This window comes from Canis lupus, chromosome 27, assembly GCF_003254725.2.
Source record: "Canis lupus dingo isolate Sandy chromosome 27, ASM325472v2, whole genome shotgun sequence".
Taxonomy (NCBI): Eukaryota; Metazoa; Chordata; class Mammalia; order Carnivora; family Canidae; genus Canis; species Canis lupus.
This window is the reverse complement of record NC_064269.1, coordinates 39,943,669-39,971,471: the sequence shown is the minus strand read 5'-3', so window position 1 is coordinate 39,971,471 and position 27,803 is coordinate 39,943,669. Positions and strand designations below refer to the sequence as shown.

General features: G+C 39.2%; 1 long non-coding RNA gene across 2 annotated transcripts in view; it reads right to left on the bottom strand.

Annotated features, from left to right (window-relative positions):
* Positions 1 to 27,505, bottom strand: part of LOC112669068 (uncharacterized) — an 82,846-nt gene extending 55,341 nt beyond the window's left edge. For both annotated transcript variants that reach the window (XR_004809833.2, XR_007406329.1), the window contains exon 1: positions 27,249 to 27,505. This is a non-coding gene — a long non-coding RNA (uncharacterized LOC112669068). The remainder of the gene's footprint in view (positions 1 to 27,248) is intronic.
* Between the last annotated feature and the right edge of the window lie 298 nt (positions 27,506 to 27,803).

The following is a 27,803-nucleotide window of genomic DNA, read 5'->3' as shown; positions in this document are numbered from 1 at the left end:
GTGCATGGAGCCTGCTTCTCCCTCTGCCTGTGTCTCTGCCTCTCTCTCTCTCTCTCTGTGACTATCATGAATAAATAAATAAAATCTTTAAAAAAAAAATAAATAAAAAATAAATAAATAAAAATATCTCCATAGATGCAGAAGGAGCATTTCACAAAATTTAACACTTATTCACAAAAACAAAGGAAATACACCTTTTAATAACCTAGGGGTAGAAAGGAACTTCTGCAATCTCCTAAATTAAATCTATGAAAAACCTGTAGCTAGCAGCATATTTTATAATGAAATATTGAATGCTTTTCCCCTAAGATAAGGACAAAAACAAGGATATTTGCTTCCATTATTTTTATTCAACTTTGTACTAGAAGTCCCAGTCTGTGTGATAAACCAAGATAAAGGAATGAAAAGCATAAAGAATGGAAAGCAAAGAAGTCAAACTCTCTTAATTTACACATGGCATAATATTTATTTATTTATTTATTTATTTATATTTTAAATTTATTTTTTATTGGTGTTCAATTTGCTAACATATAGAATAACACCCAGTGCTCATCCCATCAAGTGCCCACCTCAGTGCCCGTCACCCAGTCACCCCCACCCCCCACCACCTCTCCTTCCACCACCCCTAGTTCGTTTCCCAGAGTTAGGAGTCTTTCATGTTCTGTCTCCCTTTCTGATATTTCCCACTTTTTTCTCCTTTCCCCTTCATTCCCTTTCACTATTTTTTAAATTTCCCAAATGAATGAGAGGGTATTATGCTGAGTGAAATAAGTCAATCGGAGAAGGACAAACATTACATGGCATGATTTTTAAAAATATATTTTATTTATTTATTCATGAGAGACACACAGAGAGAGGGGCAGAGACACAGGCAGAGGGAGAAGAAGGCTCTCTACAGGGAGCCCAATGAGGGACTTGATCCTGGGACTCCAGGATCACTCTCTGAGCCAAAGGCAGACACTCAACACTGAGCCACCCAGGCATCCCTACACATGGCATGATTATATTTGTAGACAAGTTTAAGAAATCAATAAAATACTAGTAATAATAAGTAACTCTAAAGATGGTGGAAACAAAGTTAATATGTAAAAATAATTTTATTTCTATATACCCCAAAAACCCTGGAAAGTGAAAAAATTAAAAACAATTTACAAAAGATAAAAAAATATAAAATACTTAGGAACAAATTTAGTGGCAATGTATAAAACCTCTGAATTGGTGCACCTGGGTGACACAGTTAGTTAAGCGTCTAACTCTTGGTTTCAGCTCAGGTCATGATCTCAGGGTCATGAGATCAAGCCCCACATTGGAATCTGCCTTCATTGTGGAGTCTGCTAATGTTTTCTCTCTCTCTCTCTCTCTCTTTCTCTCTCCCCCTCTACCCTTCCCCATTGCTCACTCTCTCTATATAAAATAAATACATCTTTAAAAAAAAAAAAACCTCTACATTGAAAACCAGAAAACATTGCCCAAAGAAATTGAAGAAGACCTAAATAAATGGAGAGATATCCCACATTCATGAATTAGAAGACTCATTATCAGTAAGATGGCAACACTTCTCAACTTGCCTAAAAGAATCAGTGAAATCTTAGCAAAAATCCTGGGGGCTTCTTTTGGTAGTAGCTGATAAACAGATTCTAAAATTTATATGTAAATATAATAAAACTAAAATTTCCAATATAATCTTGAAAAAAAAACAATAGAAGTTGGAGGAATTTTACCATCCAACTTTTAGATTTCTTATAAGCATACAGTAATGAAAAGACGGTGATATTGACATAAGAAATCACAAATAGATCAATGGAACACAATAAAGAGCCCCCAAATAAACCTACTCATATATAGTTGATTAAATTTTTGACAGTCACCAAGATGATTCGATGGAGAACAGAAAGTCTTCAAATAAATGGTGTTAGAACAACTAGATTCCATATGGAGGGGAAAATGAACTACACACATGAGCTTACACCATGTTCAGAAACTAGTTTAACATAGGTCACAGAATAAAATGTAAAAAGTGAAACTATAGAGCTTCTAGAAGACATAGGGGAGTATATTTACTACTATAGCTTAGGCAAAAATTTCTCAGAACAGGACATCCAAAATACTAAACTATAAAAGAAAAAAAAAGATGAGTTGGACTTTATAATATTAAAAATTCCTTCTCATCAAAAATAGTGCTAAGAAAATGGAAAGCAAGCTGTAGACTGGAAGGGGATATTCCCAATGCATTTATCTGACAAACATTTATATAGAATGTTGAAGAAGTCCCACGAATCAGTAGTAAGAAAGACAACTCAATTGTTTCTAAAAGGGCAAATAACTTTGACTATACACTTCACTAAGATATATAGAATAATAAGCACATGCAAAGGGGCTCAATATCACTAGTAATTAGGCAAATTCAATTAAAATCACAATGCGATACTATTTCACATATAAGAGCAATTAAATTTGAAGAGACTGAGAAATACCAAGTGTTGACAATGATGTGCGGGAACTGGAGATCTCTAATACTGTTGGTGCACTTGGAAAATGGTACAGCCACTTTGGAAACCTGTTATACAATTTTGAAAGTAATCCTGCACTTGCCTTGTGCTCCTGCAATTCTACTCCCAGATATTTACCCAAAAGAAATTAACACATATGCACAAAAAGACAAATAAGATAGGCTGATCCTCCTCTGTCCCCTGAAAGCAGGAAATAAATCTCCCAGGTGAAAGGTAGCCTCTCAGTACCAGGAGGGAAGGAGATGTCCTTCACTAGAAATAGGAAATTTAGAGCCCAGAAGGCTATATATATATATAACTCTTGTTATAATAATTTACTAATTTGCTAATTTACTACCTCAGCCCAAATTCTGTTTAGTGAAGCTCTCAAAGTTAAATTTTCTTTGTCTTGTCAATTTTTCACACATTTATTGTTCCTTTGTTTAAAAGTATAAAAATTCTTTGCCTCAAATTCCTTGCCATCTCTTTAGGTCTCAATTTCATAGCCAGGCCTCTGTGCACATCTAATAAAACTTTGTGGGTTTTTTTTCCTTTATGAATCTGTCACCTTAAATTTAATTCTTAGTTCAATTGGAAGACCTTGAGTGTAAGAAGAATTTCTCCTATACTTCAGGTGAAGGAGGCCAGATGCAAGAGTATAATCTATATGGTTAGATTTATATGAAATACAAGAATAGATGTTATGGGCTGAATTGTGTATCCCCAAATTCATATGTTGAAGTCCTTACCCCTAGTACTTCGGAACATGACTGTATTTGGAGATAGAGACTTTAAGGAAGTGATTAAGTTAAAATGAGGTTATTAGGGTGGGCCCTAATCCAATCTGATTGGTGTTCTTATATGAAAAGATTAGGAGGCTCACACACACAGGGAAGACCATGTGAAGACATAGAGAGAAGACAGTCATCTGTAAGCCAAGGACAGAGGCTGCAGAATAAATCAATCCTTCTAACACCTTGATTTTGGACTTCTAGCTTCCAGAATTATGAGAAAATAAATTTCTGTTGTTTAAGACATCCAGTCTATAGTACTATTTTATGGCAGCCCTAGCAAATTAGTACAATAGGCAAAAGTGACAAATAATAGAAATGTAAAGAATGGTTGACTTTTGGGGGAAGGATTTTTGACTTTGAAAGGGACATCAAGAAACTTTCTTGGGTGATGAACATGTTCTACATCTTGGTTAAAGACGTGGTTATTTGTGTGTATAATTGCCAAAACCCATTAAACTGCATTCATGATATAGGTACACATACTGTATGTAAATTATACATAAATTTAAACAGAAAACATCTAAATTCATTTCCATTCCAAGATTTCACCTGAATAGTGAAACGGTAACAGTGTAACTCTTATGGGGCTTTTGATAAAATAGCACCTATGAAACACCTGACCTGATGCTTAGCACATAGTAAGGTCTCAGTGTTAGTTCAATCAGAACTTGCCCCATACTCTAGCCTCTTGTTCCTTTGAAATATTTGCTTTCTGGAATTTTAGTGAAAAACATCAACATTACACCACATTACTTTGTTCTTTTTTCTGCTAACTCTGCTTTCTGTTGGAGGTCTCTTTCTCCTTACAGTATGTCCTAGAATAATCTCCAAGTACCATGTAGAAGTGCCAGCATCCCACCCATGCTGGGCTTGCTCTTCATTGGGCAAGTGGCTCTGATTCCATCCATGAAAGAATTTCACACATTCTCCTGATGGCCATTGATTCCTTTCCGGCTCCAATGTCACCCTGGAAACTACCCCAAGAAGGGTTTGTTTTCAAACATTCAGAGATGCGGCTGCTGACCTTGCCCACATTCACTTTTGTGCTGGGAATAAAGCTTGCCCCCTCCTCCTGGGTTTTTAAAGTTGTTTACTTGGGGCCTAAAGCAAAGAGCCGGTATTCAGCTGTTCACATTTGAAAGCCAATTGATGGGAGAGCCTGATACCCTTTGTCTCAGTCATTCTGATTTCACCTAAGATTCTAAGAAAAATAATGTTAATGCTCATCTTAAATTTTTCCTTGTGCACAAAAAGTAGAATACATGAAAGTCTCTGAATTCATCAATGAAATGATCATAAAGGAATCCATAACCTTGTTCATATGTGTCTTTTCTTCACCTGGGTCATTTACAAATCCCTGGCAAACTTAGCTGTGTTCATATGAGTGAAAGGATGGGAAACTATTACAACATGGCCTGAGCTAACAAATTGTCTAGGAACCTAAGTGTCAGCCTGGATGGCATCACAAAGTTTGTTCTAATATGATTATGCTCAAACACCTTCCTGCTTGTTGCCATAAAAGATCTGAACTGACCTGGTCTTCCTAGTGACACAGCACCTGGCCTTCCCACCTATACAGCTTTACTTCTTCTGTTATCCAGCATATACCTTCTGCTCTTGCAAGATTTATGTCTTTACTGTCTCTATGTGAGTTATACTCATTCCCATCCAAAGCCTGTGGATGATCTTAGGGTTGGTGATAGTTACGCAGAGGCAGATATCTGGGACAAGAGTCGGAATATACTGAGGAACAGATAGGCTCAGAAATAGCTAAAACTAGCTAAGTGCCTTTTGGACCCTGAAGAAGATGGGAAACTTGGGGGGTTCCAGATTGGACAGGTAGGGAAAGTCCTTGATAATCTTTTGGTTTCATCAAGAAAGCTTCATGGAGTATCACTGCATCATACAACTCCAGGGGCATGGCGCCCATAGAATAAAATGAGAGTTGTGCCACATGGATGCCTTTGCTTCACAGTGGAGTGGATTTCAAAAGCAACTTAAATGATGGAAAAAGAAAAGGGGAGAAAGAGGAGAGATTATCCAAAGTATAGCTGTGGAAGTGACTCACACATGAATGAGGGAATGTTATCTATTGGTGAAAAATACCTTCTTGCAACTCCTCTTGGTCAGAACATTTCCAGGGTCTTTCATTTCTATTTCAGCCTGAAAATAAGACTGAAAAGAAGGTAAAGAATCTGGAATTACTTTGCATGGAGTAATAGAGCCCAAAGGATGACTCAGGAAAGTAGTCGAGTCCAGGAAAGGTCATTCTACAGATTCTGATGACCAGCTGTCCTCTAAATCTCATGGCTGCAAAACAAGTTTTTAACCCATGGCAATTCATGACTCATTTTAGAAAGCTATTCTGCATGGTTGACTCCATGCCAATTTATTCATACCCTACTTAGCTCCATAAAAGGGTTTGAGGAACCAGTATTTGGACTCTTTAAACAACAAATATCACAAGAGATGCAATCCCTCACTAACTCATCATAGACTTGACATCATGGCAGGGGATTTAGATAGTATGTAAGTCTTTTTATTTATTTATTTATTTATTTATTTATTTATTTATTTATTTATATTTATTTTATAAGGGCAAAAACACCTCAAGATATAAAGTACTACACCTAAATCACATAAATAAGTGGCTTTATTTTATTTTATTTTCAGAAAAAAGCCCAATAATATGGATATTCTTTATTTAGTAACTATGAGCACCTAAGTGGTCTCTGAATCCCTTGAATTTGTATGCAAAATGTTATGTGTATCTGCAAGTCTGCTACTCAGTGGTTTATTTTAGTACATCTGTATTGGTTATTAAAACATCCACATGCCTCCATAGTGGTTCCAAATCCTCCTAGAGATCCACAATCCCAGGTTTTCTAGGCTTTCTCTAGGGACTCTCCAGATATCCCAGCAATCCAGCAAGTAAAGAGCCAGCATCTGGCAAGGGATTTCCAGGACTATGCTCTATGTCTGATATTTCAAAACACGTCTGTGTGTGTGTGTGTGTGTGTGCGCATATATGTACCTTTCTGGAGACAGGGCTTATATAATCTTTAGTTAGGTTGTCCAAAAGGTCTTTGAACCCAAAATGATAGGGATCCACGGTGCCAGGATTATAATTCCACTATGATATTTGGCTCTATCCTCAATGCCTAGTAGTAGAGTCAAGTCTTTGGAGTTACATGCAGAATGCCTTGCCAAAATTTTCAAAGGGTTGAGCAAGTCAAGAGTTCAAAAATAGTTGGTACCATAAGTTATTATTCTTGTGGTCTTCTCCTGCTGAAACTGTTGGGGGGCATAAAGAACCCAAATTACTAATAAAACATATTTGATCATACTTCCTACTAAACATTTATTTGCACATAAGTGAAGTCCCCTACAGCTACAGCAAAATTATGTGTCTGGATTAATAGGAAGTGGACATGGCATGGAATATCATTGCTGAGGCTCTATATCAAAAGTCTGTCTCTTATAGACTAACATCAGAGCAAGCAGGATTCCAATTCAATACAATTAGATTTATATTCCACACCTTTTGGGGTGTCAGAATAGAGAGGCCTGAGGAGCCAATAGTCAATAAACATTTATTGTATTCCAACTATGTGTCAAGTTTTTAGCTAGGGTCTACAAAAGCGTTCTGGAATCAGACTTGAAAAGAATCTGAGATGTATTTGGGCTACATTCTTTATGGATAGGGAGACTGAAACTCAAGATACTAGTGACTTGCCAGGTTTACTCAACAGGTAGGTGAACAACTGAACTTCAAGTCTTGGTCTTTGGATTTTAAGTTGTGTTGTTTGTCTATAATTTTTGGACATGAAAGAGATGTAGAGGCTATCTGGTTTGAACTCCTCTTTCTACAGATAAGAAAACAGATTCACCAAGGTCAGTGCAGCTATCGATTGAAAAAAAAAAAAAATCCAGGTATCCCTGGGTGGCGCAGCAGTTTAGCGCCTGCCTTTGGCCCAGGGCGCGATCCTGGAAACCCGGGATCGAATCCCACGTCGGGCTCCCGGTGCATGGGGCCTGCTTCTCCCTCTGCCTATGTCTCTGTCTCTCTCTCTCTCTCTGTGTGTGACTATCATAAAAAAAAAAAAAAAAAAAATCCAAACAGGATCCCAGCTTAGTTCTTCTGATTTTCTGACCAGTGCCCTTTGTCATAGCCTATGGGTCTTGTTCTGCTTTGTTAGAGTAATGGGGGTTAGAGATAAGAGACTCATGGGGACCCAAAGATGAGGAATAGAAAAGAACAAAGAACAAGTTTCATTCATCAGTCTTACAATTTTGCCTGAGGCAGGTCCTATTTGAGTTCTGACCATACCATTAACAGTCTTTGGCAAATAACAGATTCCCTGAATCTTAGTGCTCTTCACAATACTAGGGTAATACTTATGTACCTCTCAAGCTTGTCATAAATATTAAATATAATTCTTTGTAAGGCATCTCACATTATGCCTGATGTGCACCGTGGGCTCATCCAACTATAGTCCTCACAATTTCATATGTTCTTCCCTCCCAACTTGCCAAAATTAAATTTATTTCCTCATAAATTAGGAGCTGAGGAGGATCCTTTAGACAGGACACCTCTAGGGAGAGAACTGTCTGCTTAGAACTCTGAAGATTTGCAAAAAAAAAATATTGTGGTGGTGGTTAACCTTCCCCCAAATAAAATTCTAGGAAAGGAAATATTTTGAAGCCACTTTATCAGCCCTGAAGAATGTACTTCTCTTTGATTTACAGATATCATTTCTAGGAATTTATCCTGAGTAAATAAACAGCAACTTTATGAATGTTTATATTACATTGCAGTTTATGAAAGAAAACCAAGACTATCTAGCATTGGATTAGAACCAATCTCACCACAGGTTGATACAATCAGTCCATATAGACAGCAATACTATGTTGCTTCTTAAGGTTGAGTTATTGAGAAATGTTTATAGTTAAGTTGCAGAGTTTAAAAAAAAATGCTCTAGGGGTGCCTGGGTGGCTCAGAGGTTGAGCATCTGCCTTCGGCTCAGGGTGTAATCCTGGAGTTCCAGGATCGAGTCCCACATTGGGCTCCCGGCATGGAGCCTGCTTCTCCCTCTGCCTATGTCTCTTCCTCTCCCTTTGTCTCTTATGAATAAATAAATAAAATATTTTTAAAAATATGCTCTAAAACAGTATATTGTCATGTGATGCCATTTTACAAGTGTATTTATCTATTTATATATGCATGGGTAAAGGTCACAAAACATATGAGCCATTTGTTAACAGTAAACTGTCTCAGGCTCATTGGTGATCTGTTGTACTCTATTGCTATTAGGTGGTATGGCAGAGGGGGAGCTCTGAGTCAGCCCTACCAATGCCATTTTCCTTCTAGGCATTTAAAAAAACCATATTTCCCAGCCTCTTTGCATGTCAGTGTCCGATGGGATCAACTCTGGCCACTGGGATATAGGAAAAGTAAAGTACTTACAGTCCTCACTTTAGAAAATCCAGAGAAATCCTCTCTCTCTCTCTCTCTCTCTCTCTCTCTCTCAATTTCCTTGTTGACTTATCAAATGATACAGAGGGTCTAGCTGAAGACTCTGAGGCCCTGGCTCTGAGGCAGCAAGAATGAAGACTTCTGGATCCCTAAGTCACCACTTGGAGGGGAGTCACCAGAGAGAACCACTCACCAAGGTGCATTTTTGTTCAACTTTGTGTGAGAAATGCATTTTTATTCTGTTAATCTACTGTGATTTTGAGATTGTTTGTTATAGGAACTGATGTTAATTGCCTTGACTAACACATGGCGTTGAAGTTTTCTCCACTAAATATGCATTATTTCAAAATTAGAAAAACAAGTTCTTAAGAAAGAATAACTATCCATCCCTCTCTTTCTACCTGACATCCTCTACTCTAAGGCATTCAAGAAGATCTGTATCTCCAAATACCTGTGTGTGGAGGGATAATCACCTTCTAGCCCTCTCGTGTCTCATTCAAAGACACAGTACCTGGAAGTATTTTGGCAAACCTGCTATTCTTTTGTATCTGTGCAGTTACAGCTTTTTTGAAGACTTAAGCTGTTTTACCAGAAACCTGGGGAGCAGAGCAGCAAAGCCACTGGCAGCTGATTCAAGGAAATCAGAGGCAGCCACGAGTCCTGCTGTTTGGCCTGGTGCCCAGCATATGGTTTTGGACAAGAAGTATTTTCTATGGATGGTTCTCACTCTGCAATTCCACTTACGCCCAATGAGTTGCTTGATGTGAACATGAAAGTGGTAGCAGGGAAACAACTGGGGCCTAGTTAAAGGTGATGCCAGCATGCAGGTGGACTTCTACTTGTGCTGGACCAGTCCATCCACTACTTTTCCCTTTCCAGGAAGAGTAGACAGGCTCTTAACCATTGGTAATGCACATACCTGAGGTTGGGACACATGTCCGTTAGCATCAGAATGAGGGCAGAAGGTCAGGTACTATTACTTAGAAGCCCTGACCTGGGCACTAGGAACATAGCCAGAGCATGGAACAGAGATAAGTGGGGAAACTTACTGCCTACCAGACACAGTCCTGGGTACTTGTGATGCATACTGGCTTCATTCTCCTTGCCAGTCCTGAAAGGGAGGCATTATCATACTCATGTTACAGATGAGCATAGCAAGGCCTAAAAGTTTACATACCTTGCTACAATCAACACACAGTAGCACTAAAATTTGGCTCTGGAACTAAGAGTGGTTCTTCTTCTATCTTCCCCACCCCCTTAATAAGAATGATTAAAGTATTCAGCTTAAAGTCATAGGAGACATTTCAATTTTTGGTTTAAGATTTTTATGACCATTAAAATATCTTCCTCTCATCCCACTTGCTCCTTTTTTTTTTTTTAATTTTAGGAATTCATTTGAATGCCATCTTACTTTTGCCTTTTGCTTCATTTATTTTATTTTCTCCACATCCACATTGGACTAGGACTAATTGAGTTACCTTGGGGACTGAGTACAAGTACTCTGGCTGCCCCATTTGTGCTCTGTAGACTGTACACTCTAGACTCTGACTTCTGAGATGAAATTGTCACTTGAGCACTCCCATCTCCCTCACTGCCAGCACTTTGCCTTCACTCTTCTGCCTTCAAAGTGTACAGGTTTAGGTGCTCTTCAGGTGGTTTCTTCTCCCTCTCCTCTTCCTCCAAATCCCCCTCCCTTTTTCATATGTGCACACACACACACACACACGCGCGCGTTTAAGTTTCCATTTAAGACAATCATGATAAACTCCTCCTAGGAAGGCTTTATTTTAAGGTTAAGTGCTCACCTGGCAGTCTATTTCTCTGTAACTGTACCCATGGTAGCTCTTTTAGAAATTGTGCTGATGTTCATGATTGAGAGACTTAGAAGATGCTGGGGTGTTTTAGGACATGTCCTTTTATGAGGCCTCGATTAGGTAAGTTTTTATATGAAGTGAATTTTCACTGAATATTTAATATACCCCCCCCAAATATTAAATATCCTAGTCAAATGAAAAGAGGAAAACAAGTCTATAGTGCAGACACCATTTGAATCTTGACAGGGATAAAAAAGTGTCTGTGTGTCAGAGCACTGAGTTCCTTGGAAGGCCGCACTGGCTAACTCTTCTTGGGTACAGGATAGTCCATTGCCCTTGTCCTCCATCTCAGAAAGTTAATGAGGATGGTCTTCCTTCAGAGGCCTATAGCACTTGAATAGCTCTTTTCTTATTGGTACTAGTCACTCAAGGATTTCCTTAGGGAGTGAGAAAGCATGTTCCCTATTGGGAAGCTACCATCAGAATTGAGACTCTCTTCATCTCTTGAACCTGCTTCCCTTCCCCTTCACTGTCTTAGTTCTCAGCAGGCATCCAATGCAATGGCAAAGCTGGATCCATGCTTCTCCAGGATTTCTGGTCCTCTGATCCTGGTCCTCATGATCCCAGAGAAGAAAAAAGCTCCTTGCTCTTTCTCAAAGTCTGTATCTCAAAACATGGAGAAGGCTCTGGTTAGCCCTATTTGGGTTATATGCCTATTTCTGAGCAATTGCCTCAGGCATAAAGGCTAACATGCTGCAAGAGGCCAGGCCTGGGTCACAGAAGCACCCCTTTGACAGGACCTAGGAAGGATAGATTGGTGTCAGAGTAGCCATAGTCAAACCACTTGCAATGGATTCTCACAAGAAAGAAAGTTTCTGTAGCAGAAGAGGGATAAAAGAGGCCTGGGAAGGCAAAAAGAACACTCCTGGGTACATTACGTGCATGTTAAACATGGGGTAAACATTGTGGTTTCTCAAGGATGTTGATGTTCCAGCAAATCTTTGACATGTGGGAGTGCCATTTGAGTTACAAAACTGCAGTAAATACTTATTATTTTTATTAACCTACTCTTTCAGATGCTGTAGGTCTTAATCTCCTGTTCTTTTTTCCCTCCTCTAAGTAAAAATTCCACAGATGTTTGCATTCAGGCTTAAATTTCATTCATTCTGATGTTTTCTATAATGCCGCTTGGGAATTAGACTATCCCTCTTATGTGCTTTGCTGTGATTTGGCAAAATCGAGGAATGAATTTCTTGCTTTTGTCCTTCTTTCCATGGGAGAATTGAAAGCAGTAGCCTTCTTGCAATAAAATTACTTTTTATCCTTTCTCTTTTATTTTTATAAAGGATTTAAAAGAATGTCAATTTGGGCCAAGAATCCAGGGACAGCTCTACCCTCTGGTCTTACTGTTTTCTGTCCCTCTCTGATATTCCCACATCTAGTTGTCTTTTGGTACCATTTTCAACTCTCTCTTCCTGCTCCTTTTCTTCCTGGCTTCAGAGAACACTAAGGCCTAGGTCTAAGGCAAGCACAGTCTAGGCTCCATTCACCAGCTCATCCCCCCATTGCCATGTCCCTTATTACCCTCCCTGTAGTCAACCCAGACCCCCAAGAGAATAGTTCTCACATGGAATGGACCTGGGCAGATATACCCTAGAATATATTGTATGTATGGAGGCGTATACTTTTGTTGAAAACAGAGATTGAACTATAAAATGCTGGGAGACTCCATCTAGCCCAAGACACTAGTGATGCCATGGAGATGCCACAGACTACCAAAAAGTATATACCCGGGATGCCTGATCTCCCATTTGACTAGTCCTTGTGAACACTTAATTTTAGCTAAATTAACACCTAATTTTGCCTTCATTTATAACCAGGAATTCTAGACCAAGTCTTGCTTAATAACTATCAGTTTAGAATACTAAATGTCGTACAAATTACCTCACTTAATCCTCTTAAGCACCTAATGGGTTAGGTATCACTATCTTCATTTTATCAGAATGTAGACTGAGGCTGAAAAGAAGATAGATCACTTTATCATGTTCATATATCCAGCAAGTTGCAAAACCAAGTTTATGCCACCAAAATAAATTGTCTTATGGCTATAAGGCAAATCATATACATAGGAAATCTGTAGGGTGGGCCAGCACCTGGATGTCCCTTTACTTCATCTTCTTAAAGTCAAGTAGTTATAGGAGTGTCTAGGTGGCTCAGTCAGCTAAGTGTCTCCCTTACTCTCAGGTCATGATCCCAGAGTCCTGGGATCAAGTCCAGCATTGGGATCCCTGCTCAGCGGGGAGTCTGCTTCTCCGTCTCCCTCTGCCCCTCCCCACATTGTGCTCTCTCTTGTGCTCTCTCTCAAAGAAATAAATAAAAATCCATTTAAAAATTAAGAAAAATAAAGTCAAGCAATTGTAAATGTTAATGACATGTATAAAACATCTTCATGGCATCTTCTAGTGTTGACTAAACTGAGAGTCATAGCTTAGCCAAGTTGACAGACAAAATCATGTACTTCCTCTGATCACACTCTGCTTTGGAGGGGATGTGTCTCAGTTGGCACAACTGAAAAACGGAGGTAGATTATTTAGCCTGCACTAGATTTGGCGTGAAAAAATAAACTTTAAGTGTATTTAATCCCTGAAATGTTGAAGTTTGTTATTATGCCAAAGCTTATCCTGTATTGACCAACTTAAATGTTCTTGGTTGTAAGTAACAAAATACTCTATTTTCAAAAACAAACAAACAAAAAAACCTGACCATCATCAATAATGACTTCAAGGATCTAGATATTTTTCTATTTCTGGCAAATAGTAGGAATGTCAACTGTAGAAACTGATTATCAATTTAGTCTCACCAAACCCTGATTCTTTGTGGGCACAAGATAGCACCATATGTACCGGGAAATATTCCATGCAGATTGATTTAGACTAATCATTTTCAAACTTGAATACATGTGACAATTACCCACAGATACTTGAAAATATGACCACTGTCCAAGCCATAGCCCACAGCAATTAAATCAGAATCTCTAAGGTAGGGATTTCCATCCCCTTGGGGATGAGCCCCGAGAATTAACTCTAACTAGGTCCAAATCCCTTGCAAAAAAGTAAGTTGGAAACTTAAACCAACAAATGAGAATCTGAGAACCCGACCTTCTAGACCACTGATACCTCTGTTCACTTCCACCAGGAAAATTCATCAAGTCACAGTTAGAAGATACCCATTTCAGTAAGAAAACACTTGTCAGGAAGCAACCACAGAACATTTAAATTACCCATTTAATTGATAAATATTTCCCAGACACTGACAAGATACCGTTCGTGGAAAATATATACTTATCTCTGTAGGCACCTTAATAAATTGCCAGTTCAAATCAGTAACGTAGAAAAGGAAATTTTCTAAAAATAATAAATAACCTTGGTCTTAAAAAAAAAAAAAAAGGAATCTCTAAGGTATGGGAAACAGCAATCACCAAGCTTTCCAGGTGAGTCTGATGAGCACCAAGTAGGGAAAACCACCGACCTAGCCAGACCAATCAGAATCTCTAGAATCCTGGAAGGAAGGAGAAAGCAAAAGTAAGAAAGAACCCATTATTTAGGGGACAGAGTATCTCTACTGTAAGTTTGACAATTAAATTGCAAATACTCCTGGCTCAGAAAACTTAGTGACTTAAATATTTGTGATCATAGAAGAAACTTTGAAGAGATTAGGTTTTGACAGGGAGGAGGGAATCTCAATAAGGGAGGAGATTTGGAGTAAAAAGATGGGTAGGGATACCACAGAGATTTTACTATCTCATTGTTAATTCACGGTCCCAAATCTCATCTCTCATAGGTTGATTTTAGGCATGTGGGCTTTCGAGAGTATTTGACAATGCTCTCAATGTGCCTGATGGTCTCCAATTCTGTGTGAAGAATATTTTGATACAGATGTTAAGGAGGTAGATAAGGAAACCCTATTTTAATTTTCTTCTTTTCCTCTATCAAGTTAGGGCTTGGGTGTGACTCTTCAGCCCCTAATCCAACAAGCCATCCCACAGTCCCCACAGTCCCTTTCTTCATTGCTTGCTTAAGTCAGTGAGGATAATTTTCAAGTACATATGTGAGCAAGAAGTAGATATGATAATAAATGAGGAAAATGAAGTCTTACCTAAGAAGAACTTCAATTTTGAGTTAAAAGTCAAGTTCATTTATTTATTTATTTTTTAATAAAAACACACACAATGCACATAAGCCCCCTTTTTTCCTTGCTAATCAATTAATTGCCTCCTGGTCACTCTCTCTTTCCTACCCTGTTCATGAAAAACTGCTGCCTTTGAACTGCTCAAGGAGATGGTGCACTGTTTTGTATGCTCTTGTGACTTCCCAAACTATGTTCAAATGCTGCTAAACTGGCGGTATTAAACGCTTGGAAATTTTAGATTAATCTTTGGCCATAGTCTATATGCTCCTGCGTGTTTCTCTGGTTTGTCTCCTGATTTATTCTAGGCCTATGTCTCAGATAATATCTTTTCAAAGCCCAAAGTCAAGGTAGACTCCTCTTGCTCATGTACCATCATTGGTCTGTTTTTCTAAAGAGATTTTATCTTCTTGAAAGCAATGACAGTGTCATTCGTTATATATCTCCAACTCTGATTAAGTGTTTGGTAAATAATTCATACTGAAAACACTGTTTTCTTGAATGAATGAATGAATGAATGAACGAATGAGTATCACTGAGTTGATCAACCAGTCACCAACCTGTATAAAACTCAGTATGGGCAGAAAATCTGATGAGTGCTCCATAATATTGAAAAAGTAATCTTTCATCTTCAAAAATCAAGTATTTCCCAATCGAAGAATCAAGGCTCTCTTTTATTATAAGGACATCAATTTTTACACAAGGCATTATGGGAAGGAAATCTTATAATCAAATGTGCTAATGTAAAGCAAGTCCTTATTTTTGCTTCTGAACAATCCTGTAGTTTTGGAGGTTGCATTCCTAACCAAATATTGGGCTCTAGATCAGAGCTTATGATTGACCACATGTCTTATAAGACATCTGTAATAATAACAAATGAGTAAATTCGTTGGAAACAGCAAATGTATGTTTTCAATTGTACAAATATGCTACAGAGATTCACATTTGTATAAAGTGCATGGTCATTTTATTTACTTTATTAGAACTTAGAAAACTTGTTTGAAGATGATTGGAAATGGCCCAGCAAAAAACATTTAAAATGTTGTCACTGATGCCTTATAAAATTTGGCATAAAATTTCCCCATATAATTTTGCCTGAAATAGGCGGATACATTCAAAATTATTCCACTGATTGTATAGCTGCTTCAAGATTTGTAAAATGTTTTTAGCATGTGAATTTGCTACTGCTGAAGTTGCTGGTAGTGATGATGATGGCGGTGATGAAAAATACATTTTTTTTTTCTCACTGAAAGATAACTTTCAAAACTAAGGACTATCCAGTTCACTCCCTGTCACTCTCTCCTACTTTCCTTATTCACATGAAACCTATGCCTTTGAACTGCTAAAGGGGACCATGTGTGCTCTGGGTCTGCTGTTATAACTTTCCATGGCATTGAAATGCCTTAAAAACAATTACAGGGCCATTCACAGAGATCCTCTAAGAGGAGCTTCCAAAAACACCCAGTTTGGAAACCACCAGGATCCATGCTGGCTGCTGTCTGTTTCACCTTCCTTAGGTAAGGGCATGAAGAAACTCTGAATTGGTAAACCAGAACATTCTTAGTGTGGAGGGAAATGATTGAAAGTAAAGGAAAGAGAAGGTGGCCCTAACCAAAATTCAAGTGCCTGGATGTTCAAGACACATAAGTGATAATGCTCCCTCTTCCTCAACCCAATCTGTCCCTTGTACACAGAAAGTACTTAGCATTGATCTAATAACTACTAAGTTCTTGGATTAACCTACTTCTTAGTTCTATTAAAAACAAAATATGATTGAATAAATTTTTAAAATTTAGATCTTATTGACTTTATCTTATTGACTTTATTCGGTAATTCATGAATGGGACAGCATCCAATCTAGCACATCTCTGAGGAGCTCTACAAAACAAAAGACTTTCATAGGCACAAGGGAGAAGGAAAAAGGACTTTACACAGGTGGAGAAACAGGTTGGTTACAGCAAAGCTACCTCCTCTTAGGGGATGAGAAGGGTCTATCAGGCAGATTGCCTGTCCAGGGCTGACTAGGTGATTGATTCCTGATTGACTGACTGGTTTAAGATGCCATTTCTGGGAAAGCTGAAACTATCACTAAGTCTTGGTTTGATGACATGGGGCATAACACAAGAGGCTTCATTTTGGATCTCTTATCTTGTTTCTTATAGCAGTCAGGAAAAATTGTGAAAATCTTTTAAATTGACTTTTAAATATAGATCCATATTTCTGGGTGTCTTGACTAGCTCTCCATCCAGATTATCTTTGCCTCTCATTCTCTTTGAGCTATTTGACAATTCTTTAAATTGTATGAAACTGACATTAATCCAAAGGATTCTTTCCATAGTACAAATTTGTTGTGTTTGTTAGAGTGTAATTGACTGTTGCACCGTGGATAGGCCAGGTTTTGTATCTATTTGTAAACTAATCTCAGCCTTCCTTTACTTCATGTAAACATATGTTTCTTTTAATTCTTTTTTGACCTGATGTGATATCTTACTGGCTCCCTTACTGATTAATGAGTTAGATAAAAATTTTGATGATATTTCATTTTATGCTTGTATGAAAATCATGATTATACTCTCTTTTAAAAATTATCTTATAACAACTTGGTAATTGACTCATGTTCTAAAATAGCTTCTTTCCATCAAAAGGCATAAGTGAGGACTCTGATAGATCAACAAAATAATATTAGATTTATTTGGTCCTAACCTTATTCCCTAAAACTCCAGTGTATAATTTTAAGTGCATTTATAGTCACATTACCTAACAATAGCTAACTTCTACATAATGCTTTGCAGCTTGCAAAATGTTTTCAGCTATTTGATTTGTATACCAGTACCTTATATAATAAGTTGAACAAGAATTACTATGACTCTCATTTTGTAGATAGGAACTAAGGGGGTTCAGTATTTTGTCCGACATGAGTAGAAACTCAGATCTTCTAAGAGAAATTCCTTGTCCTTTCCTTTATACTAACAACCACATCACACACCACTATACCCAATTCTAAACTTCAAAGTGCCTCTTGAAAAATCAAAGTCAATTCAATTAAGTTTGAGACAATTTTAGAGTTAAAGATATTTTATTTGTATATGCCAATAATTTACAAATTGATATTTAGCTGTGGTTTGTAGGTTAACTCTCTTTTAATCACATTACTTAATTGATCTATAAAATTGTTGCCAGGGTAATTCATAATCATATTCATTTTCTGGAGGAAGAAAATAAGCTAACATTTATTAAATGCTTGCAATGTAGCAGGTCTTTTTAACCTACTTTTTTTTTTCATTTAATCTTCAAGATAATTTTATGAGGTAAATTCCATGTCTTCATTTTACTGTTGGTGATGAAATATAATATAAATCATTGGTACCATTTATTGACCATTCATATATTATCGATATATTCATCACAACAATTCTATCAGATCAGTTGCATAAATAAAAATTAAATCATAGGAGCATTAATAGATATTCCCAAAGTCATATAATTAGGATTTGAACTTAGGTTCAAAGCTCATGTTCTTAACAACTGCTTAGTGGTTCAGAGTAGCCTAGACCATTGTTATCTTGCATCATCGTCAGTGCAACAGTGTCCATTCTGCATGGAGCTTTGTACTCAGGATTGTGAAGAATAAAAGGGGCCTCTGGTCCTGGGTGTCTTACTGTCTGCTAGTGACACAGGATCAAGGAAACAGATGGGATTTGAGTTGAAAGAAAAAGGAACAAGGAAATTCTTGACAATGGCTAAAAGTGCAAGAGAAATTTCTTTTCCAGGGATCTGGAGGGCCAGAGATATGAAGTCCTTAAAGTGATCTTCCTGTTTACTCCAAGCCCTCAACTTTTCTCAGTCTTCAGTCCAGGGTAAATCCACCATTTTGAAGAAAAGAAAAGGGGTTTCTCCTCTTTTGTCTATGTAATTGGTTCCAAAATTAACTCTTGTCAAAAACAAAACAAAACAAACAAACAAACAAAAACCAAAATTAACTCTTGTCAAAGCTTTGAGAAAGTAAGGACAATAGTAAATGCAAAACAACCCAAAGGGCTTTTAAGGCACATTAGGTGCTGAGTCAAGTACAAGGTTCAGTGCTTCGGGTTACTGGTCAGACAGAGAGGCGACAGAGAGAACATGGAGCTCTCTTGCCTTCTCCAGTTCTGGTATTCTTGTCTAAGAGAATGACCCTCTAATTGGAATGAACTGGCCAGGGGGAAATTGAAGCTGCCCTAGATGAAGAGGTGTCAGAACTTCTAGATGCTCTTTATGTGGCTCACCTTACTGGTCTAAGGGGATTCTGGTGCAGGAGACCTGTGGGTGTGCTTGCTGAGCAGCTCTGGTAGTTGGTGGAGAACCAGAGACAACAGGAGATGTGGTGGACACCAACCTTCAGGTAAACATGACACGACTGTCAAAAGTGAAAGAATGTGGAGACTTGGGAGCCAGGGCAGATTCCAAAAGGGATTGTTAGAAGATGGTGTGTACATTTTGGAAGAGGAGTGATCTGATCACTTAGGAACCATCTGGAGATCACTAAGGACAAATCATAAAACATGTCCAGTGAGGAACGTTCTTAGCTGGCAAGTCAGACAAATGCAATATAGATGGAGGGTTTTGGATTTCCGTAAAGCATTTGTCAAAGTTAGAGCTCTTGGGATGTCTGGGTGGCTCAGCAGTTGAGCATCTGCCTTCGTTCAGGGCGTGATCCTGGGATCCTGGGATCGAGTCCTGCATTGGGCTTCCTACAAGGAGCCTGCTTCTCCCTCTGCCTGTGTCTCTGCCTCTCTCTCTCTCTCTGTGTGTGTCTCTCATGAATAAATAAATTAAATCTTTAAAAAACACAGAGCTCTTGCCCATGTAGATGTTGCAGGACATATTAGAGCTTCTTACAGAAGATTAAAGTTTGCTGTCTGATAAGGTCTGGAAGTCTGTGGTTCTCTGTGTGTACACTGAATGAAGATTCCCAGATTAGATGTTTCTAGAAAACACTGATATATAATGTACTGTACAACATACAGAAACCATACTGTATGATGGATGAATACAGAGAACATCACAACTGAAATACATTTTGAGTACTGACATCTTCTACCCATGTATCCACCTTTTCTTTTGCATGAATCAAATGTATAAACCTTTGTATGAATCCCTCTATCCTTCTTCTGCCCAATCATGAAAAGGCTTTCTTTTGCAGTGAGTTTTCCAATTGTTGAGGAAGGATGAAAAGCTTCCCTTTCCCATCATCATCCAGGCTTCTCTTTCCAGAAAGGTATGGGGTAAGGTCAGATGACTTTTATCCTTTTGACCCTTGTCCCTTGTTTGGCACTGGAATGTCTTCTGCTGTCCAGACTTTCTTCACTGGCTACACACAACATATTCTTACAGCAGGCTGAGAAGATTATTTTCCCCTCCATTGGCAGACTCTATTAGGTTTCTTATGTTTATAAATATGGGTCTTCAAGCTTTATGGGAGAAATAATTTTCATTTTTTGTTTTTCTGTGGAATTGAGCAAATCTCCACCTCCTGTCTAAAGGTTACATAAACAAGAAGGACTGGAGGATGTTTTTTCTTCCTCAAAAACAAGGAAAAAATGAAGCATTCTCCTCTTCCAAGAATGGCCAGTGTATATGCTAGAGTTCTAATAAAAAACCACAAAGGAATTGTTTCCTACTAGAGTATGTGCTTGTGATCGGGAGGGGACCCAGAACAGCGCATACTCGGTAAGTCGTTTGAAACTCTATAATATGGACAGAAACAGACACACACACACACACACACACACACACACCATGAGAGAAATAGTGAAATAAACATATGTCCAAGGCATACAGAGACCTCAACAAATGAATTAGAAGCATACACATTAGAGACGCACACATTGAGAGAGCTAGAGAGAAATGAAGGCACTGGGAGAAACAAGGGGAAGAGGTGTGTGGGACGTGGAGAACCCCATTCCTTGAATGACTTCCATTCTTCACGTGCTGCCTTGGGCTTCTTACAGAGGATCATAATGCAGTTTTGATAAATACGGGATCTGAATCTTGCCTCCAACACTTGCAAATTGTGCAACAATGGACCAGCTACTTAGCTTCTCCGAGGTTCAGTTTCTTTATCTCTAAAATACCTACAATTACAGGGCTGTTATAAGAACTAAATGAGATCAAGTGTTTGCTCATTGCCTGGTTCAGAGTTAGTACTCGAGAGCTCATGAGTAATGTTATTATTAACATTCATAACAAGGACATGGAGTAGGTATTATGATTCTTAATACTGATAAGGAAATTGAACCTCAGAGAAGTCATAGAGCTTGCCCCAGCTGTAGAATTATTGCATGGCTAGGCCAGATTTGGGCTCGAATCTACCTGGCTCAAAAGCCTGTAGTCCTTTCCCCACACCACAGCTAAAACTTACCTACCTCATTTATTTTTATTTTTTTAAAGGTTTTTTTTTTAATTTATTTATTTATAGAGACACAGCTAGAGAGAGACACAGAGACACAGCTAGAGAGAGAGGCAGAGACACAGGCAGAGGGAGAAGCAGGCACCATGCAGGGAGCCTGATGTGGGACTTGATCCCGGGTCTCCAGGATCACACCCTTGGCTGCAGGCAGCGCTAAACCACTGCGCCACCGGGGCTGCCCCCTACCTCATTTAAAATGTTGCATTTATGTGTGTGTACATGCATCTGTGCCTGTGTTTTTGCAGTGGGGACACGGTAATATGACCCTTTCTCTAAACTTTAAAAACTGCTCCAAGAGTCCAGATCTTGTTATGCAAATTACCTTGGATTCCATGTGGAATTCTTAGCTTGCTTGCTTGCTTTCTTTCTTTCTTTCTTTCTTTCTTTCTTTCTTTCTTTCTTTTCTTTCTTTCTTTCTTTCTTTTTTAACATTTCTTTTATTTATTCACAAGAGACATAGAAAGAGAGGCAGAGACATAGGTAGAGGGAGAAGCAGGCCCCCTGCGGGGAGTCTGATATGGGACTCGATCCCAGGACCCTGGGATCACGACCTGAGCCAAATGCAGATGCTCAACAACTGAGCCACCCAGGCATCCCCTTGCAGATGCTCAACAACTGAGCCACCCAGGCACCCCCTTGATTTCTTTCTTTTTTTTTTTAATTTTTATTTATTTATGATAGTCACAGAGAGAGAGAGAGAGGCAGAGACACAGGCAGAGGGAGAAGCAGGCTCCATGCACCGGGAGCCCGATGTGGGATTCGATCCCGGGTCTCTAGGATCGCGCCCTGGGCCAAAGGCAGGCGCCAAACCGCTGTGCCACCCAGGGATCCCGCCCTTGATTTATTTCTTAAACTCTTCTTCCTATGTATCAATGATGAAGATTTTTTATTTCACAGCTCTGTGAAGTGAGCTTCCAGAAACTTCTTAGAAATATATTTGACCTTTTAGATACTGCTGCCACAATCTTGTTTGTCTGTAATCAAGGGTATGAAGGTATGTCCTCTGAGCTTCTCTTAATTGGGGTGCAATTAAGAAAAGCATTCTCCAAACTCACGTTTTCAAGGCTGTTCTGCTCCCAGACGCCCTCAACAGGAAGGGTTAATTCCATTTATGAGATTACAGTCAGTCCTCTTGGTTAGAAGTCATTCCCTAGATATCTCCCAAATGCTGGGTCAGTCTTCAAGATATCAGTCTCTCTCTTTTTCTAATTGCTTCTAATGAAACCAAACCATTCTTCTCAGGAACTTCTATTAGGCTTCTCTGCCTATGACCGTGTCTATCTGCTAACCTTGAAGCTACCCAAGAGCAGAACTTCTGCCTTTGTATCACCAGGACCTGCTACAATGTTTGTGACAGGCAGTCACTAAATGTTTGTTCACTAAATACATGAATCCCATCTGGAGGCTCCCCATAGAAGCCAATCTGTTCTTCGACCACAATTTTCATCCTTTCCTATTGCATTTTGAGTATTTTATATTGTATTTGAGTAGCTGATATCTATGCCCTATCTCAAGAGTAGGTCCTATGCTTGCCCCCTTTTGTGCCAGAAATCCTGCCTTAAGGCCAGAAGAGTGCCATACATATTTTATGGTTCCCTTCTTTAGTAAGCTTTACTCCTACACTCTCTCCTTAACTCAGCCAGAATTGTGAGAACACCTGGCTCAGATCCAGCAGATTCAACCACTTCATGGCAGCTTTTCCTTTTATGGACTCATTCCGAGGACGCAATTGCCCGGGACCTTGCAGACGTGCCACCTGAACCTTAAATGCAGTGCATGGGCATTGGGATCTGACCTACCAGCAAGCAAAATCTTCAGAAGGTTTTTTCCAACTGCTAAGTCAAAAATGAGCTGCCCCTCCCCCCATACACACTTAAAATCTGCGTTCTCACAGCGTTTCTATATCTGGTGTGTGCCAGATGAATCTACCCTGGATTATACATTTCCACATGAGCATTGGTGAGCCTGTGTTGTTTGTGTGTGTCCTTTCCCCACAGTGCAAGGTTCTGGGCCCCTTCTTTTTCGTGGCGACCACAGAGAATCTGTGTTTGAAGGCCTGATATGTTATCATGTGTCAGTCTCTTTGCTTAATCACCCCAAAACATGGCTGTTTGGCATTTTTCTGACATTCTTCATTCGTGAAAGGAATGAGAGTGGTTTGACCTTGGGAACAGTGCCCTATGAATGAAGCTCTCTAAAAATGCCAGAGCTTTTCTCTCACTTGCTCAGGCCAGTAGAGAGAGGGTGTCCTTGTTGTAGATGGATGTTTCTAGCATCCACTGACCTGTACCAAAAGCAAAGAAGAAGAGAGAAGCAGAACGGCCCTCTGATAGTGAGCTCCTGAAAGGTGGGCTCTGGTCTCAATAGCCGAAAAGTCATATAAGCAGCCACTGCCATGGAGTGTAAACCTCAGGGTGACAGCCCCTTCTTTACAACAGATTCCATAAAGTTGTGAAAGGTGGAGATAGAAGAATTCAGAGGAAGAGAGAGAAGAGGCCAAGAGAAAGTGTTATAAACAGGTACATTTCCTGAAGTGTGGCTTCCTGGGATGGAGGTCTAGATCCGTTGGGAGTGTTGCTGGCTCTCATTCATAATTGCTTTCAGAGCTTTCAAATTGTTTTATGGTCTCTTTGAAATATCACCTTCCATTTGATCTAGGAGCAGCCAATATATCAGAACATGTTTGTGATGTACAGAGGCATAAATACATACTCGCTGCCAAAGTCCCTAAATTTTGCTGGAACATTAAGTGGCATATTCAGTGGGTGGTGCAGTCGAGTGTGACACATGCTGGTGGTTGTTACTATACCAGGTATGTACAAAGATACACAGAGTAAAGTGCTGTGGAAATAATGTTTATTTAATGTGGACCTCATATCTATGGATTTCTATAGGTGAGGCAGCTGGGGCACAGATTAGTGAGGCCACTTGACCACAGGCCCATCTCCCCATCCTCCCTCCCTTCCTCTTTCACCAAAAAGCTCTCTGAAACAATCCCAGGCCACCCTGTGAGTCTAGGTGTGTGCAAAAACATAAAGAGATGCACATACAAACTTTCTCTTTCTTATTCTTACAGATGGTCTTTCAGTGAAAATTATTTTAGAGCATAACATAATATTAACCCAAATGAAGGCCTGTCCCACTTGAGTGGCTTTTATAACAGCATAACATTTGGTATCAACGGATTTGTACATTTAAATAAACAAAAAGGATAATAATAGCAGTAAGGGTAGAATCTCTGTTCTAAACCAACTAGGCTACGGCACAATGATCTCACTTAACCCTGTGGCAACAGCTCTAGGAAGAGGTATTATTTTATTGTATCTTGTGAATGAAGAAACCTAAGCCCAGCATGGTCAAGTAACAGGCTTTTGGGTTACCCAACTGACAAGTGTGGACTCTAGATTCACACACTGATTTTCCTTGATTCCAGAAACCCGGCTCTTCACCTCTGTCCTAGATCCCTTGCCTGGGTTCCAGTTCCACAAAACCTAGTTCTGCTTAATTAAGTTTATGCATGCATTTCCTTCCCAGGTTCCCAAATAGAAGTGCCTGGATGCATTCCTAGGGTCTTAAGTCTCATGCCAGCACTCCTTCCAGGCATGTGTCAAAATACCACTTCCCTTGTACCCTCCCTTTGGCACACCCCTGCCAGCTTTTAGGCCCTTCCCGCTCCTGGCTGCCTCCCCTGCTCACTCTGTGCTGCCTGCTGTGGCAGCTTTCCCCTCCTGAGTCAGGCCTCTTTAGAGAACATTTTAGTCTTTTTGTTTGTTTGTTTGCTTGCTTGCTTACTTGGCTTGCTCATTTTTTTCTCATTTGAAAAAAGCAGACCACTGAAGACTGCATGCCTCTCACTTCCCCACTGGGCTCTTGAGTGGCTATATTTGCTCCTCAATCAACTGGTTTATATTTGTAGCTTATTTCTTTTTCCCCATCCTTCCTACCTTTTAAACAAATGTTATTAGGTCTCTAAAATTTTATATAACTTCTACTCTTGAAGTTTAGGTCAAGCTTCTTTCTTAATGTCGTAAGAACACTTCAAGTATATCTTGAACTTTACAAAAATAGAATTTTTTTTTCTGTTCAATTAAACATTTCAACATAAAATATTTCAAAGCTTAGAAAGGTTTAGACAATAGCATAAACACTCGGATTCTCACCACCCAGCTTTATAAAATCTTAACATTTAGCCTTTTTTTCCAGATTTTTTTTTTTAGAGAAAGAAAAGCAGCTCCCGATTCTGAAACTTGATAGTGAAAAGGAAACAAGGGAATGTAGTTCTTGTGTAACCTATACTTCAGGATAGCTAAGTACCCCTTGCAGATGAAGAAAGATCCGTTTCTTTACAGACTAATTCCAACTAATAGAGTGAAAAAATGATTGAATTAGGAAAGCACCATTTTGCGACATCAGATGAAATCATCCATCCAGGCAATGAGCACCAGTGGATAAACTACCCAGTGAAAATGGATGGGAAACTTTGCCACAGAATGATTGCATTGCCTCTGTCTGTGTCGTTTCCATCAGTTTTCCATCACTAAAACATGGGGTATTTCCAGATATGGTGCAGTGGAAAAATTCAGCATAATCTAGGAAGTTCCCTTACCAAAAAAAAGTTGATCCTGAATTTAGAAAATGTCCAGTTTTAGAGATGAGTACTGAATTAAGGCATTTGATTTAAAACAGTCAAAACCGGGGTGCCTGGGTAGTGCAGTTGGTTGAGTGTCCAATTCTTCGTTTCAGCTTAGGTCATGATCTCAGGATCCTGGGATCAACCCGCATCCAGTTGATGCACAGCAGAGAGTCTGCTTAAGATTCTCCCTCTTCTGGCACTGGGGTGGCTCAGTTGGTTAAGCGTCTGCCTTCAGCTCAGGTCATGATCCTGGGGTCCTGGGATGGGGTCCTGGGATGGAGCCCTGTGTCTGGCTCCCTGCTCAGCTGGGTGTCTGCTTCTCCCTCTCCCTTGGCCCCTCCCCAACTCTTGTGCTTGCTCTCTCTCTCTCTCTCTCTAATGGATAAATAAAAAAATCTTAAAAAAAAAGATTCTCCCTCTCCTGCTCCCTCTGCCCCTCCTCTCCACTCTCTCTTTCTAAACAAATGAACAACAAAAATTAAATTTAAAAAATTAAAAATAAAACAAAAACAGTAAAAACAACTAAACATCACATATAAACTTGAGGTCCTTGAGTGAACTCCTCCCTAATCTTGTTCTTCTCCTTACCTCATAAAAAGCATCTGAATTTGATGTTTACTATTTCCACCATATCTGTTTTTATTTCTTCATGTGTATGCACCCATAAGTGACAAATAGTATTAAGTTTTTATAACTTTGAACCTTCCACAAGTGGTATTCTATAGCATGCATCTTTCCATAACTTCTTTTTTTTTAATATATAACATTACCATTTGGAAGTGTATTCATCCCAAATATATAGACATCGCCATCTATTTCATTGCTTTATTGTCCATTATAAGAATATGGACTTCTTTTTTTTAAATTTTATTTATTTATGATAGGCACACAGTGAGAGAGAGAGAGAGGCAGAGACACAGGCAGATGGAGAAGCAGGCTCCATGCACCGGGAGCCTGATGTGGGATTCGATCCTGGGTCTCCAGGATCGCGCCCTGGGCCAAAGGCAGGCGCTAAACCGCTGTGCCACCCAGGGATCCCAGAATATGGACTTCTTTATGGACTCAAGAGTTTCTCAATTTCATCGTGCACATTTGCTAGAATCCTCCTGGAAGCAGATTTGAGGAGCTTAAAGGTATTTACATTTTTACGTTTGCCGAAATCAAGAGATTATCCTCCAACGGTGCTGAAATAATTTATATGCCCAACACCATTTATAAAAATGTATGAACTTCCACATGTTTGCCAACACTTGTGATTATCAGGTGTGAATAGAATTAACTGTGAATCATAGCTATTTGGAGATTTTCTCACACAGAGACTTGAACTTTTAAGTGCAAGTCTCTGAATGAAAGCATGTTGAAATTGGAGGAACAACACAAATTCACGAAACAAATACAAAAAAGCCTACCTGTATCCCAACTTTCAGCTGTATCACGGCTTCAACATATCGTAGTCCTGGCACCTCTCTAGTTGCTCAGTCTACACAGTAAAGCCCTGAAATCAGGCAGCAGCCAGAGTTTAAACAAACTAAGAGGAAAAAGCACTGGTCATCTATGATGGAAGGCTAGAGATGATGCAGAGAAGGATGGAGGAACTCGCACTGGGGGATGCAGGGAGCCCACCCCCCTGCTTAGGAATCCTCTGATGCGCTCTCATCCCAGTCACAGAGCATGGTTGAGAGAGAGGCTGGGGCCAGAACAACTGCAGATGTGATGATCTAATCACTGGCATTATTAACAATCAAACCTAAGCTGCTCCATGTTTGGTAAAGTGGGCAGAGCCTCATGTTGTGGGATAACAAGGAAGCAATAAAAAGCAAACAGCTTAGAGTAACTATTTTGAAAAAAAAGATTATGAAATGTTTTTGATGTACAAACAGGGTAAAGAATAATACAAATATCCACAATTGAAGTTAATAAACAAAACATCCACACAGTTGAAGCCACCCATGATGCTCTTACAT